General features: G+C 45.2%; 1 long non-coding RNA gene and 1 pseudogene across 1 annotated transcript; both read left to right on the top strand.

The window, feature by feature from the left end:
• Nucleotides 1-1,887: 1,887 nt before the first annotated feature.
• LOC132709274 (cystatin pseudogene) overlaps nucleotides 1,888-14,750 on the top strand; it is a 63,480-nt pseudogene continuing 50,617 nt past the window's right edge.
• LOC148111542 (uncharacterized) lies at nucleotides 3,543-4,808 on the top strand. The gene is made up of 2 exons (XR_015730429.1): nucleotides 3,543-3,616; nucleotides 4,434-4,808. It is a non-coding gene; the product is annotated as an uncharacterized LOC148111542 (long non-coding RNA).

Below are 14,750 nucleotides of genomic sequence, written 5' to 3'. Positions count from 1 at the left end.
CTGCGTTTCTGAGATTGTTCCCTGACATCCAGGGAGGACTTTTCCTGCACTTCTCCTCTTTTCTATCATTTTCATCTCTGAAAAGAATCAATATTTTGATAATTCGGTTCATTAGTCTTTTTTTTTTGTGTGTGTGTGTGTGTGTCTTATACATCAAACAAACTTTAAATCTATAGCGGTCTACATCACAGCGCGAGAAGGAAGTAAAATTGTCCCATTACATATATAGGATAGCCAAGAAAAACCTATTACATATACCAAGTGACATGTTTATCATATACATCAGTTTGCAGCTTGGTCTGACATCCAATTGTACCATTGGCTCCAAGATATATAATAGTCTGTGTCCCTTCATCATTAAGTATCATAATAAGCCGATCTGATTCCGCACAGTTTATTATTTTCTGAATTACTACTTGTTCGGGTGGGCTGACATCCATCTTCCAGTATTCAGTTCATTAGTCTTAATAAAAGCTTTTGTCATAATGTTTCCGGCTTGTGTCCTTTTCTTGTCCAAATCCGGTCCAACCTTCCGGTTTTGACACCCACAGCACAAGGACACCATGGCTTGTCCAAGAAAGACCCAGCTGGGGGAAATGGGGGTCTCCCTGGGCTTCTGCTTTGCCCGTCCATGACTGTCCCACCTGGGAGGAAGGGAGGCCATCAGAGACCCCTGAAGCATCCTTGGCTGGAACTGCAACAGCTGCCAGATGCTGAATGACGAAGCAATTTGCTTCTTTTCCAAACTTCTGGGAACTTTAGCTGTGGTTGTTGCATCCATTTGATCGTTTTCTCTTCGGTAACTGCAATCAACCATTTTTAATAGAATTCATACTGATTCTTGAAACTCCTCCCTCGCTTGCTTAAAATGTGTCCACGGATTGTCTCTTTTCGATTTCTCACCCCCCCAAAGCTCCATATCCCCCCCCCATCTATTCAGAAAGATTTCTTTTTGGTAACTACAATCAACCATTTTTAACAGAATGAATCCTGATTCTGGAAACCCCTCCCTCGCCTGCTTACAATGTGTCCATGGATCGTCTCCTTTCGACTTCTCCCCCCACCATCTATTCAGAAAGATGCTCAGATGCCCCTTGGCTGTAAACTCTCCATGGGGGGAGAAGGGAACTTGCTCTCCAGGGCTTTGAGGGCGACAATCTTGGGGGTTCCCAACTCCTCATTGTCCACCTGTCTAAAGGTAACCTTAGGCTCATGCTTAGGAAACACACAACCACGCTAACAGATTAACGGAAGGGACCTCGTAGGTCATCTAGTCCAGCCCACTGCCGTCCCAGCCAAGCAGGAGACCCTACACCATTTCTGACAGATGGGCAGCCCAGTCTCTTCTTGAAAACTAGCAGGAGCAGAAGCTTAGTAACGTCCATAGAGGTGGGGGGAGGGATTCCTCTCCGTGGTTTGGAGAGGGTTCACACATCCGTGGCTAAAGGTAGCCTTGGCTTCTGCTTAGGAAACACACAAACGGGCTAACAGATTAACTGAGCTGGAAGGGACCTTGGAGGTCATCTAGTCCAACCCCCATCCTACACATAGCCCTTGGCTTCTGCTCAGGAAATACACAACTAGCAGGAGCGATGACCTTGTGTAGCAGACCGCGACTACTAACTCAACTGTCTCCTCTCCTTCCAACTTCAGCCTAACCTCAACTAGGGGGGAGAATTGGGCCGAAGGGGAACTCAAAGCGCGCGGAGGCGGAGAGCACCTGGGCAGCGGGGATTGTCCAGCCACGGGGCGGGGCTTCTGGAGAATGGGCGTGGTCTCCGCGCAGGTGAGCATCTCTGCCACCTGCGGCTCCTGCAGATCGAAGGCAAATCCGTCGAGGTCTCTCTGCTTCTCCGCCTGCCAGCGACCCTCTCTCTCTCCAGCCCCATGGAGCGCTCCCGGCTGCCTCTCCAGTCCCTCCTGTGCCTCTTCGGCGCCCTCCTGATGCTCTCCCCGGAGCTGCTCCTGGGGATAGCTGGGAATCTTTCCGACGTGCCTGTCACTGATCCAGGTGTGCAGGAAGCCCTGGCCTTCGCCGTGGAGCAATACAACCAGGAGAGACGTGAGTGTGTCAACTATTTCAAGCAGCTGCGTCTTCTCAAGGCGCTGTCCCAGGTTTGTGTCCGGAGGTGGGGAAGATTTTGGGGGGCGGTGGTAGGTGGGCAGCCACCTTGGATCGTTGGAATAGCCAAAGAACTCGGAATTGTTCTGGAAACGATAGCAAGGGGGGGTTAGACTTATATACCCCTTCACAGTGCTTTCCAGCCGTCTGTAAGCGGTTGACAGAGTCAGCATATTTTCCCCCAACAATCTGGGTCCTCATTTTATCCATCTTGGAAGGATGGAAGGCTGAGTCACTCATGAGCCTGTCAGGATCGAGCTGCTGGAGAGTGGGCAGAATTAGCCTGCATTCTAAGGGGAAGGAAGGAAGGAAGGAAGGAAGGAAGGAAGGAAAGGAAGGAAGGAAGGAAGGAAGGAAGGACGCTTAGATTTATATACTACTTCACAGTGTTTTACAATCCTCTCTAAGTGGTTTACATAGTTAGCATATTTCCCCCCAACAATCTGGGTCCTCATTTTATCCATCTTGGAAGGATGGAAGGCTGAGTCACTCATGAGCCTGTCAGGATCGAGCTGCTGGAGAGTGGGCAGAATTAGCCTGCATTCTAAGGGGAAGGAAGGAAGGAAGGAAGGAAGGAAGGAAGGAAAGGAAGGAAGGAAGGAAGGAAGGAAGGACGCTTAGATTTATATACTACTTCACAGTGTTTTACAATCCTCTCTAAGTGGTTTACATAGTTAGCATATTTCCCCCCAACAATCTGGGTCCTCATTTTATCCATCTTGGAAGGATGGAAGGCTGAGTCACTCATGAGCCAGTCAGGATCGAACTGCTGGAGAGTGGGCAGAATTAGCCTGCATTCTAAGGGGAAGGAAGGAAGGAAGGAAGGAAGGAAGGAAGGAAGGAAGGAAGGAAGGAAAGGAAGGAAGGAAGGAAGGAAGGAAGGAAGGAAGGAAGGAAGGAAGGAAGGAAGGAAGGACGCTTAGATTTATACACTACTTCACAGTGTTTTACAAACTTCTCTAAGTGGTTTACATAGTAAGCATATTTGCCCCTAACAATCTGGGTTCTCATTTTATCCATCTTGGAGGAGAGAAAGCTGAGTCACCCTTGAGCCAGTCAGGATCGAACTGCTGGCAGTGGGAAGAGTTAGCCTGCAATGCTGCATCCTAACCACTGTGCCACCAGGGCTCTTAATAGAAGAGTTTGGGGGGGGGGCTGGAGGGAGTTTAGGGGGGTTTTTAAGAGAAGGATTGTTGTCGTGGCCCAAATGGCCATGACTTCTGCTGTTCGTATCTGAAAGGGAAATATTTCCTCTGAACTGATGTTCTTGCTGCTCTCAAGGCATAAAGTTCTTTCCGGGTTGCAACCGATGAAGCCGATCAGGTTTTCTAATTAATTAAAAGGCCACGTACTTATTTTTAAATCCAGGTGGAGACTAGGGACGAATACCATCTTAAGGTGGAGATGGTGAAAACAAGATGTGGAAAGAAGGCCTGTTGCAAACTGAGTTATAAGAGGATCCAGATGTGTGAGCTAGTTCGGGGGAATCCGGAGGTGAGATTGGATGCCAAATTCCGATTTGCTATTGGTGGTTTAATTGATCAATTATATTGCCTTGTTTGAGCTCAGCGGCCACCTCTGCAAAGGAGGTTTTCATTATTTGAATGGACGACTTCAATTCAAAACATTAGGGGTGACACCATCGCGGTGTTTGCTATTTGAGGGGCTGCCCCAAAGAAAACGGGGGTCAGCCTATTCTCCAAAGCACCTGAAGGCAGGAGGAGAAGCAACGGATGGAGACACATGAAATAGTAGCTCTGCTTTATAATGCCTTGATAAGGCCACCCTTGGAATATCACATCCAGTTTTGGCCACCACGATATAACAAAAAAGAAGATGTGGAGACTCCGGAAAGAGTGCAGAGAAGAGCCAAAAAGGATGATGAGGGGACTGGAGACTAAAACATACGATGGACGGTTGCAGGAACTGGGCCCGGCTAGTCTACTGAAGAGAAGGACCAGGGGAGACAAGATAGCAATATTCCCATATTTGAGGAGATGCCACAAAGAGGAGGGGGTTCAACTTATTTTCCAGAGCACCAGAAGGCCAGACAAGGAACAATGGATGGAAAATAATCAAGGAGAGAAGCAACCTGGAATTAAGGAGAACTTTTCTAAGAATGAAAACAATTAACCAGTGGGATGGCTTCCCACAAGAAGTTGGAGGTGTTCCATCACTGGAGATTTTCAAAAAAGAGATGGTGCAGCCATTTGTCTGGAATGGTACAGGGTCTCCTGCTTGAGCAAGGGGTTGGACTAGATGACCTCTAAGGTCCCTTTCACCTCTGTTTTTCTCTCTCATCCCCTTCCAGGAACGAAACTGCTACTTTATAGTTAGACCTCGCTCACCACCGAATGAAATGACCATGGAAACCATCGCCTGTGTCTGATCTGGACCTCCGCAGGACCTCTTCTGCTCAGGCTAAGGATTCTGATTGTGTCCAGCAGCCGAGCAACATCTGGTGTGCAAGCTGGCTTCAGACCAAGCTCTGCTTCTTCTGGCACCAATCAAGAATGAGACGGTTTGTTTCAGCCCAAATTCACATCTTCTGCGATTCTGAGATTGTTCCTTGACATCCAGGGAGGCCTTTTCCTGCACTTCTCCTCTTTTCTATCATTTTCATCTCTGAGAAGAATCACTATTTTCCTAATTCAGTTCGTTAATCTTAATAAAGCTTTTGTCCTGATGTTTCCAGCTTGTGTGCCTTTTTTGTCCAAATCCCGTCCAACCTTCCGGTTTTGACACCCACAGCACAAGGACGCCATGGCTGGTCCAAGAAAATCCAGCTGGGGGAAATGGGGGTCTCCCTGGGCTTCTGCTTTGCCCGTCCATGTGGTCTTTTGTAACCCATGCCTGTCCCACCTGGGAGGAAGGGAGGCCATCAGAGACCCCTGAAGCATCCTTGGATGGAACTGCAACAGCTGCCAGATGCTGAATGGGGAAGCAAGTTGGTTCTTTTCCAAACTTCTGGAAACTTTAGGTGTGGTTTTTGCATCCGTTTGACAGATTTCGTTTTGATAACTACAACCAGCCATTTTTAACAGAATGAATTCTGATTCTTGGAACCCCTCCCTCGCTTGCTGAAAATGTGTCCACGGATCGTCTCCTTTCCATATCACCCACACACACACACATTTATTCAGAAAGATGCCAAGGTTGACTCAGCCTTCCATCCTTCCGAGGTAGGTAAAATGAGGACCCGGATTGTGGGGGCAATAAGCTGACTTTGTATAAAAAAAGAACACCGCTTGGGGGGGGGCGAAAGCCCTACTAAGCAGGTATATACAAAAGTATGAAGGCTATTGCTTAATGCATTGTAAGCCGCCCTGAGTCTCCGGAGAAGGGCGGCATCTAAATCGAACTAATAAATAAATAAGATACCCCTTGGCTGTAAATTCTCCATGGGATGGAGGGAACTTGGTCTCCAAAGCTTTGAGGCCGACAGTCTTAGGGGGTCCCTAACTCATTATCGTTATCGTAACCTTGGCTTACGCTTGGGAAACACACAACCAAGCTAACAGATTAACAGATCTGGGTGGGACCCTGTAGGTCATCTAGTCCAACCCTCACCTCACCCACCATCCTTGGCTTTTACTCTGTGAATATACAAGTAGCAGATCGTGACTAGTAACTCAACTGGGTCCCACCCTCCCTGACTTCAGCCAAACCTTAACTAGGGGGGAGAATTGGGCCCAGGCAGTGAGCACCTGGGCAGCGAAGACGGTCCAGCCACGGGGGGCAGGGCTCCTGGAGAATGGGCGTGGCCTCCGCGCAGGTGAGCGTCTCTGCACCTGCTGCTCCTGGCACATATAAGGCAAATCCGTTGAGGTCCCTCTGCTGCTTCCCCGCCTGCCAGAAAACCCTCTCTCTCGCCAGCCCCATGGAGCGCTCCCGGCTGCCTCTCCGGTCCCTCCTCGGCCTCTTCGGTGCCCTCCTGATGCTGTCTCCGGAGCTGCTCCTGGGGATAGCCGGGAAGCTTTCCGACGTGCCCGTCTTTGATTCAGGAGTCCGGGAAGCCCTCGCCTTCACCATGCAGCAATACAATCAGCGCAGACGTCAGAGCTCCAACGTTTTCAAGGTGCTGAATGTCCTGAAGGTGCAGTCCCAGGTGTGTGTCTGGAGGTGGGGCGGGTTTTTGGGGGGAGGCGTGCAGCCTCATTGAATCCTTGGAGTAGCCAAAGGACTTGGAATTGTTCTGGATACAATAGCAAGAGCGGTTAGATGTCTGTCTGTCCGTCCGTCCGTCCGTCCGTCCGTCCATCCATCCATCCATCCATCCATCTAAATAAATAAATAAATAAATAAATAAATAAATAAATAAATAATTTTATCTAAATAATTAAACAATGGTATTTGCAGGACCATCTTCTGCCTTCCTCCCACCGTCCCGTGCGCTCCCACAGAGCAGGCCTCCTCAGGGTGCCGTCGGCCAAACAATGTCGACTGGCGGCCCCCAGGGGGAGAGCATTCTCCGACAGAGCGCCGATCCTCTGGAACGGTTTGCCCACCGAGGTCAGGATAGTCCCGGACCTCCCCTCCTTTCGCCGCGAACTGAAGACGTGGCTCTTCCGTCAAATAACTTGATCTGCTAGGGTTTGCACAAACTGTACTAATTTTAAAGATGGTTTTTAAGGGGTTTTAACTCATTTTGTTGCTTTGTGATTTGTATTATTGATTGTTGTTGTAAGCCGCCCTGAGTCCTTCGGGAGAATGGCGGCATATAAATCGCAAAAAAAATAAATAAATAAATAAATAAATAAATAAATAAATAAATAAATTTATTTTATTAAACTTGTATGCCGCCCTCTCTCCCAAAGGACTCGGGACGGCTCATAACAATAAAAACACATAAAATTCAATACACACACACACACACACACACACACACACACACACACACACACATATATATATATATATATATATATATATATATATATATATATATATATATATATATATGTTTTCTCAGGTTTTCGCGGGTGTTTGTATGTAGGTCTTTGGTTATTCGGGTCTTCTCCCACGTAAAATTGGAAGTGTCTTGGCGACGTTTCGACGAAGTCTCATTCGTCATCTTCAGGCTGGTGTTCTCGGCTTCGTGCTTCCAGGATATATATAAACCCCAATAAAATCCCTTTAAAAAACCCCTTCAGTCCAATCCGGCCAGGCCAAATAGCCATGTTTTGAGGTCACGGCGGAAAGAGCGAAGGTCAGGGGCCATCTGCAGCTCCAGGGGGAGCTGATTCCACAGAGTAGGCGCGCCCACAGAGAAGGCCCGCACCCTGGGAGTCGCCAATGCTTTACAGCCCTCTCTAAGCTGTTTACAGAGTCAGCCTCTTACCCCACAACAATCTGGGTCCTCATTTTATCCATCTCGGAAGGATGGAAGGCTGAGTCACCCTTGAGCCAGTCGGTCAGGATCGAACTGCCGGCAGTGGGCAGAGTTAGCCTGCAATGCTGCATTCTAACCACTGCGCCTTCAGGGCTCTTAATAGAAGGATTTGGGGGGGGCTGGAGGGAGTTTAGGGGGGTTTCTAAGGGAAGGACTGTTATCGTGGCCCAAAAGCCCATGACTTCTGCGGTTCGTATCTGAAAGGGAAATATTTCCTCTTGAACTGATGTTCTTGCTGCTCTCAAGGCATAAAGTGCTTTCCGGGTTGCAACCGATGAAGCCGATCATGATTTGTAACTAATTAAAAGGACGTGTACTTTTTTTTAAAATCCAGTTGGAGACTAGGGACGAATATGATTTTATGGTGCAGGTGGTGGAAACAGAATGTCAAAAGTGGACCGTTCGGGGAATGGATTTTGAGACGATCCAGAGGTGTGAGCAACTTCCAGGAAATCAGAAGGTGAGATTGGATGCCCCAATTCCGATAATCTATTTGCGGTTTAATTGATCAAACCTGCCCTGTTTGAGCTCAGCAGCCACCTCTGCAAAGGGCATTTTCATTATTCTCATGGACGATTTCTTTTCTTTTCTTTTTGTAAATGTTTGTTTTTATTTTTTACACAAACAAACAATGCATTTTTTTCTGAACAGAGTAAAATTTAAGTCCTGTAATAGAAGATTTTTTTAAAAAATTCAATTTGGAATTCAGGATTCCAAAGAATTTGGATCCTAAATTGACTCAGAGAAATAGAAAATTAAGAAGAAAAATATAATAAAAATTGGTAAAGATTGGTAAGGTGGATTTTAAACAAAATGGATATTTTCTTAGGCTGTTGATTGGAATTGTGGATTGGAAAAAGGAACATTACAACATTAAACTTTTATTTTGGGGAAAAAAAACCTTTTAAAGTGATAAGAGCAGTGGGAACTTTTAAGGAGGATTTGTTTGTCTGCAAGCTGTTTGACCTTGGCAATTAAAGAAGGTGGATTATAACAAAACTTAAAATCAGAATAACAACAACCCAGAAATAATAAAATGGCGCAGGAACTAATTGAAATGATTAAAAGGATGCGTGTATCACTGAAAAGGGAACTAAATGAAATGATTATAATGATGCATGGAAAACCTGATGAACCAGAAACATGTTGTATACATTTAGAACTAAAAATGGATTGAAGTAAGACTTATAGATATAAATGAATTTTAGAAAACTCAATAGTTGAGATTGTAATACATGGAATGTCTTTAATTGTAATAATGAAACTAACTAAAACATTTGAAATTAAGCTGAAAACTAATTCTGTTTATGGAATATCTTTAATTCTAACTCTGGAATTTAACCAAAAAATTGGAAATTATATTGTATTATGAAAATTAATTAGGTTTATGGTTTAAGATATTGTTGAAGAGGTACAGAAAAATATATTTGAAAAAACAATCGATTTGAAAAAGCAATGGAAAAGGAATAAATGATTGTAATGCTATATATTTAAGTGACTTTTAGTAAGATATTGGATTGTAATATTTGGATAAATTGACAAAGAAAAATATTTGTGACTGGAATAAGGGAATTTAGGGAAGTACTGAAAATTATATTATGTTGCGAAAAGGATTTCAAATTTAAGAGTTTTAACTTGGAGAAGGTAAGGGAAAAATTAAATTTGATTAAGATTAGAGATTAGGGCGAATGGTAATATTGGTTATTAGAAGAAATAAGGAAAAGAAAAATTAGAGAGAAAGATTATTATGACAAAAAGTGAAATATATAAATTGTGTTGGAGACAGCTAAAAATTGTATAAATTTGTGACTCAGCCAATACTCTGTTCAGAAAAAATTATTCTCATGGACGATTTCAATTCAAAACATTCGGGGTGATACGATAGTGGTGTTTGCTATTTGAAGGGCTCCCACAAAGAGGAGGGGGTTCAACTTATTTTCCAAAGCACCAGAAGGCCAGACAAGGAACAATGGATGGAAAGCAATCAAGGAGAGAAGCAACCTGGAATGAAGGAGAACTTTTCTATAAATGAAAACAATTAACCAGTGAGATGGCTTCCCACAAGAAGTTGGAGGTGCTCCATCACTGGTGGATTTTCAAAAAAGAGATGGCGCAGCCATTTGTCTGGAATAGTACAGGGTCTCCTGCTTGAGCAGGGGGTTGGACTAGATGACCTCCAAGGTCCCTTCCAACTCTGTTTTTCTCTCTCATTCCCTTCCAGATACAAACCTGCTACTTTAAAGTTATACTCCGCTCTCCGGCGAACTTAGCAGTCACTGCCTGTTCCTCATCTGGACTTCCGAAGGATCTTTTCAACTCAGGCTAAAGATTCTGAGTGTGTCCAGCAGCCGAGCAACCTCTGGTGTGCAAGCTGGATTCACACCAAGTTTGGCTTCTTCTGACACCAATCAAGAAGGAGACGGTTTGCTTCAGCCGAAATTCACATCTTCTGCGATTCTGAGATTGTTCCTTGACATCCAGGGAGGCCTTTTCTTGCACTTCACCTCTTTTCTATCATTTTCATCTTTCAGAAGAATCAATATTTTGCTAATTTGGTGTTTCCGACTTGTGTGCCTTTCTTGTCCAAATCTGTACCTAAGATGGCGGGTGGGTGGGGTGGGGAGCAGCAGCCCAACTGCAGGATCAGGTATGGGGTAGGGAGAGACGAGAATATCAGCTTAGTTTATTATTTTCTTCATCTGAAAATGGGGACTGTTTTATCCCCTTACTCTCAAAGTTCCCGTTTCATCTGTATATCTTGATATCAAGATATGCACATTTAGCCCAAAAGCTAAATTTTTTTGGCAACAGATAAAACAATGGCTAGAAGAGATATTAATGCAAAATACAGGATTAAAACCACAATTCTTTTTATTGGGCATTATAAAGGACAAATATAACAAGGGTACAACGTATCTAATCCTACATATACTAACAGCAGCAAGATTGGCCTTTGCACAAAAATGGAAAAATAAAGCGGCCCCCATAGAAGAAGAAGAAGTGCTGCTGGAAGTGTAAATATAAAGATGGAACATTTTATCCCATGTGGTGGCAATGCCCCAAAGCAAAGAAATATTGGGAACAGATAAGGAGATGGCTACATCTCTACAATTCAAGAACAAATTGAATTTAAAGCAAATTGAATTTAAAGCAAATTGAATTTAAAACTGAATTATTAGGAATAATTAATCAAAGGATAAAGAAGCAACTCCAATATATCATTTTACACATAGTAACAGCAGCACAAATTGTTTATGCTCAATGTTGGAAACTTGAAAAATTTTTGTAATTTTGGCAATTTGATGTACAAACGGCATACTTACACGCCAAGTTAGATAAGAAAATATATGTTAAGGCTCCTCAAGGTGTAGATCACTAGGGAAATGATATTTGGCTTTTAAACAAAAGCCTCTATGGTCTTAAACAACCTGGCAGAAGATGGTACGAATGCCTTACCAGTAGTTTAAAACAGATGGGTTTTACAATCTCATCAGCTGATGAATGTGGGTTCATTAAAAATCACCAGGGTATTAAAAAAACAGTTCTGGTTTACGTGGATGATATTTTGTATGTCTGCAAGTCTGAGGACAGATGTAAGATGTTTTCCAAGGAGTTAAGTAAGAATTTTGCCCTAAAGCCTCTAGGTCGAATTGATAAATTCTTAGGAGTCCAATTTGTAAAGACGGAGAAAGGGTACGAACTTTCCCAACAGGACAAGATTATAGAATTGGTAGAAAGATGCAACATGACAGAGGCCAAATCTTGTGACACACCCATGCAGACCAGGGGTGGGTTCTAAATTTTTTTACTACCGGTTCTGTGGGCGTGGCTTATTTTGTGGGTGTGGCTTGGAGGTCATGTGACTAGATGGGCGTGGTTAGCTGGTCAGAGTCATTTCTGGAAGGTCCTCGCACTAACGACCAGTCCTCGCACTTACGACCCGACTCATTTGTTTGCTTTTAACACTGATCAGCTGTAGGGCGGCCCTTTGAAGCCCCGCGGCAAGAGTTTAAACAGTTTTTTTTCCCTCTAGTCATCAGATGGGACTCAGGAGGCAGCAATAGATTGGGGGTGGGACCAAATAAAAGGTAAGAATAATGTGGGTGGGGGGGTGGGAGGGCAGGGGGGGAGAACCGGTTCAGTGATGTCATATCGTCTCTGCTACCGGCTCGGCCGAACCGGACCGAACCGGGAGGAACCCACCACCTGATGCAGACAGGTTTCCTCAAGAATATGTATGCTGAAAGTGAACTTTTTGAGCAAAAGACATTTTATAAATCAGTGATAGGATCATTGTATATTGCAAGCTGGACTAAGCCAGATATCAGTCTGACTGTAAACGTTTTGTCCAGACACTCTGAGAATCCCACTCAATACCACTGGAGTGGAATTAAAAGAGTTTTAAGGTATTTAAATAACACTGTTAAACATTCACTTTTATTGGAGCCAGACATATGAGATACGCCAAGTTTGTGTTGTTACACAGATGCTGATTGGGCAGGGGACATTAAGTCCAGAAAGAGTACTTCAGGTTATGTCATATTTCTGAATGGGAGTCCCGTCCATTGGTACTCAGGTAAACAGAAGTTAATTGCAACTTCCACTGCTGAGGCAGAATATGTGTGTTTATCGAAAGCATCTAACGATCTGGTACGGTTTGATGATCTTCTAATAAACTTGTGGGAAGAACCAGTGTATCCTATTGAGATTCATGAGGATTTTATTGATTTATTTATTATTATTTATTATTTAAATTTGTATACCGCCCTTCTCCCGAAGGACTCAGGGCGGTGAACAGCCAAAATTTAAAACACGTACAGTATAAAAATTAAAAAGAATTAAAACAGAATTAAATCAGTTTGGCTTCCCTAAATTTTAAAACCCTTAACCCATAAAATAACCCATTAAAATTTTAAGCCAGCCCGGCTTGCTGGAATAAGAAGGTCTTTAACACTTGGCGGAAAGTACGGAGGTCCGGGATCAGTCGTATTCCTGGGGGTAGCTCGTTCCAGAGGGTGGGTGCCCCCACAGAGAAGGCTCTCCCCCTGGGGGTCGCCAGTCGACATTGCTTGACCGATGGCACCCTGAGGAGACCCTCTCTGTGGGAGCGGATTGGCCGGTGGGAGGTCATCGGTTGCAGAAGGTGGTCTCATAAATACCCGGGCCCTAAGACATGGAGCGCTTTAAAGATGAGAACCAATACCTTGAAGCGCACCCGGAAGACCACCGGGAGCCAGTGCAGCTCGCGCAGGAGAGGTGTTACATGGGAGCGCCATGTCGCCCCCATAATTACCCGCGCGGCCGCATTCTGGACCAGCTGGAGCCTCCGGGTATAACACAGCTGCTATCAATAACTCGCAGGCTGATGCAGTGGGACAGAGGTCGCGTCACATTGACATCAAGTATAAACATGTCAGACAATTGAGCAGGATAGGTTTCGTTAGGTTTCGTTTTCTGCGAGACAAAGGAACAAATAGCAGACTTGCTCACGAAGCCATTGCCTAGGGATCAACACCAATATCTCTTGGATAAAATATCTATGACTATGTAAGATTGTATTTCTTACTACTGTTGTTGTGGCTCCGTTGCCTGAGCCTGGGCTATCGACAGATGCAGACTCTGAGAGTGAGGGAGAGGAGTTGGCAAGGCCTCCCTCTCCAGGACCCTCCTCTCTGGCAATGCCTCCGGAGGACACCGAAGGCCAAAAGATAGGCCCAGAGCCAAGCACATCCCCGCAGCCACAGGTGGACAGCGACGAAGAAGATAAGTGCTGGCTGGACCCTCAGCAGAGGCGCAGGGAGAAGCGTGCACAGCAGAGGAGAAGGCGTGCCAGAGATTAGCTGAGTCACTGGACCACACCCCACAGGGTATAAATGTGGGTGTGGTGGCCGGTTCAGTTTGTGACGAGCAAAAACTGGAAATAATCCATGATCTCTGCGTTACTGGACTTTGCCTGCTTTATCGGACTGCATTTGGATTAATCCTTGTATTGTTGAAACTCTGCCTGTTTTATTGGAATGCTTGCAGTCTAATCTTTGTTTTGTGTGAGTAAAGTCTGAATTGGCAGCTAGCCACTGGGTTGCTGCCAGCTTTATCTTCAAAGAGTTTTGTCGTGTGGCTTATTAACTCCGGGCCGTCTGTGGGGGTGCGTGTGGGGTACGGGGACAGAACAACTGTAATGTATATGCTCCTGACTTGAATGTACATGTATTTCTGTAACCAATTATTGCAGAGAAAGGGATTGTGAGAGGAAAAGCCTCTCGGCATATTGCTGCGATTAATTGATTGGTTGGTTTGAACAGTTTGAATGAACCAATCAGAGCACAGCTTCCTGGCCCTGAGTTTCCCCGCACTTTCCAATGGTCAGTTGATGAGCATATGAGCAGCAGCAGCAGATCGCTTACTCAGACAGATGGATGGAGTTGACCATGCAGATCGCTTCTCCTCCCTCTCCTCACGCCGAGACCAGATGAGACTTTGATGAGAGCATGCTGAAGTCACTGCCTTGCTCCTGAGAAGACTGACAAAGAACGCAGAGAGCCTCCCACGCTTGGGAAGAGGACTCGAGCTACTTGGACTTTTAGGCTGTTGATGCCTTCTTGTAGGTTTTGTTTTTATGTGTTTTATTATTAAACCAGTTACTTTCTCAAGACTCCTCTGTCAACTTCCATGCTTTAGTGCGTTTGTGTGCGTATCGGTTCACGGTCCATTCGAACACAGAACCCCTCCTTCACACTATCCTTCCTTCCTTCCTCCTTCCCTCCCTTTTCCTCTTTCCTTCTTTCCTCTATTCCTCCCCTTTCCCTCCCTCCCAACCTCTCCTTCCTTCGTCCTTCCCTCCCTTTTCCTCTTTCCTTCTTTCCTCTATTCCTCCCCTTTCCCTCCCTCCTAACCTATCCTTCCTTCCTCCCTCCCTCCCAACCTATCCTTCCTTCGTCCTTCCCTCCCTTTTCCTCTTTCCTTCTTTCCTCTATTCCTCCCCTTTCCCTCCCTCCTAACCTATCCTTCCTTCCTCCATCCCTCCCCCTTTCAAACTATCTCCCCTTCCTTCCTCCCTCCCTCCCTCCCAACCTATCCTTCCTTCGTCCTTCCCTCCCCCTTTCAAACTATCTCCCCTTCCTTCCTCCCTCCCTCCCTCCCAACCTATCCTTCCTTCGTCCTTCCCTCCCTTTTCCTCTTTCCTTCTTTCCTCTATTCCTCCCCTTTCCCTCCCTCCTAACCTATCCTTCCTTCCTC

The sequence above is a fragment of the Pantherophis guttatus genome, chromosome 18 (genome assembly GCF_059756535.1).
Source record: "Pantherophis guttatus breed Tessera chromosome 18, ASM5975653v1, whole genome shotgun sequence".
Classification (NCBI taxonomy): domain Eukaryota; kingdom Metazoa; phylum Chordata; class Lepidosauria; order Squamata; family Colubridae; genus Pantherophis; species Pantherophis guttatus.
This window is presented reverse-complemented; position numbering and strand designations above follow the sequence as displayed.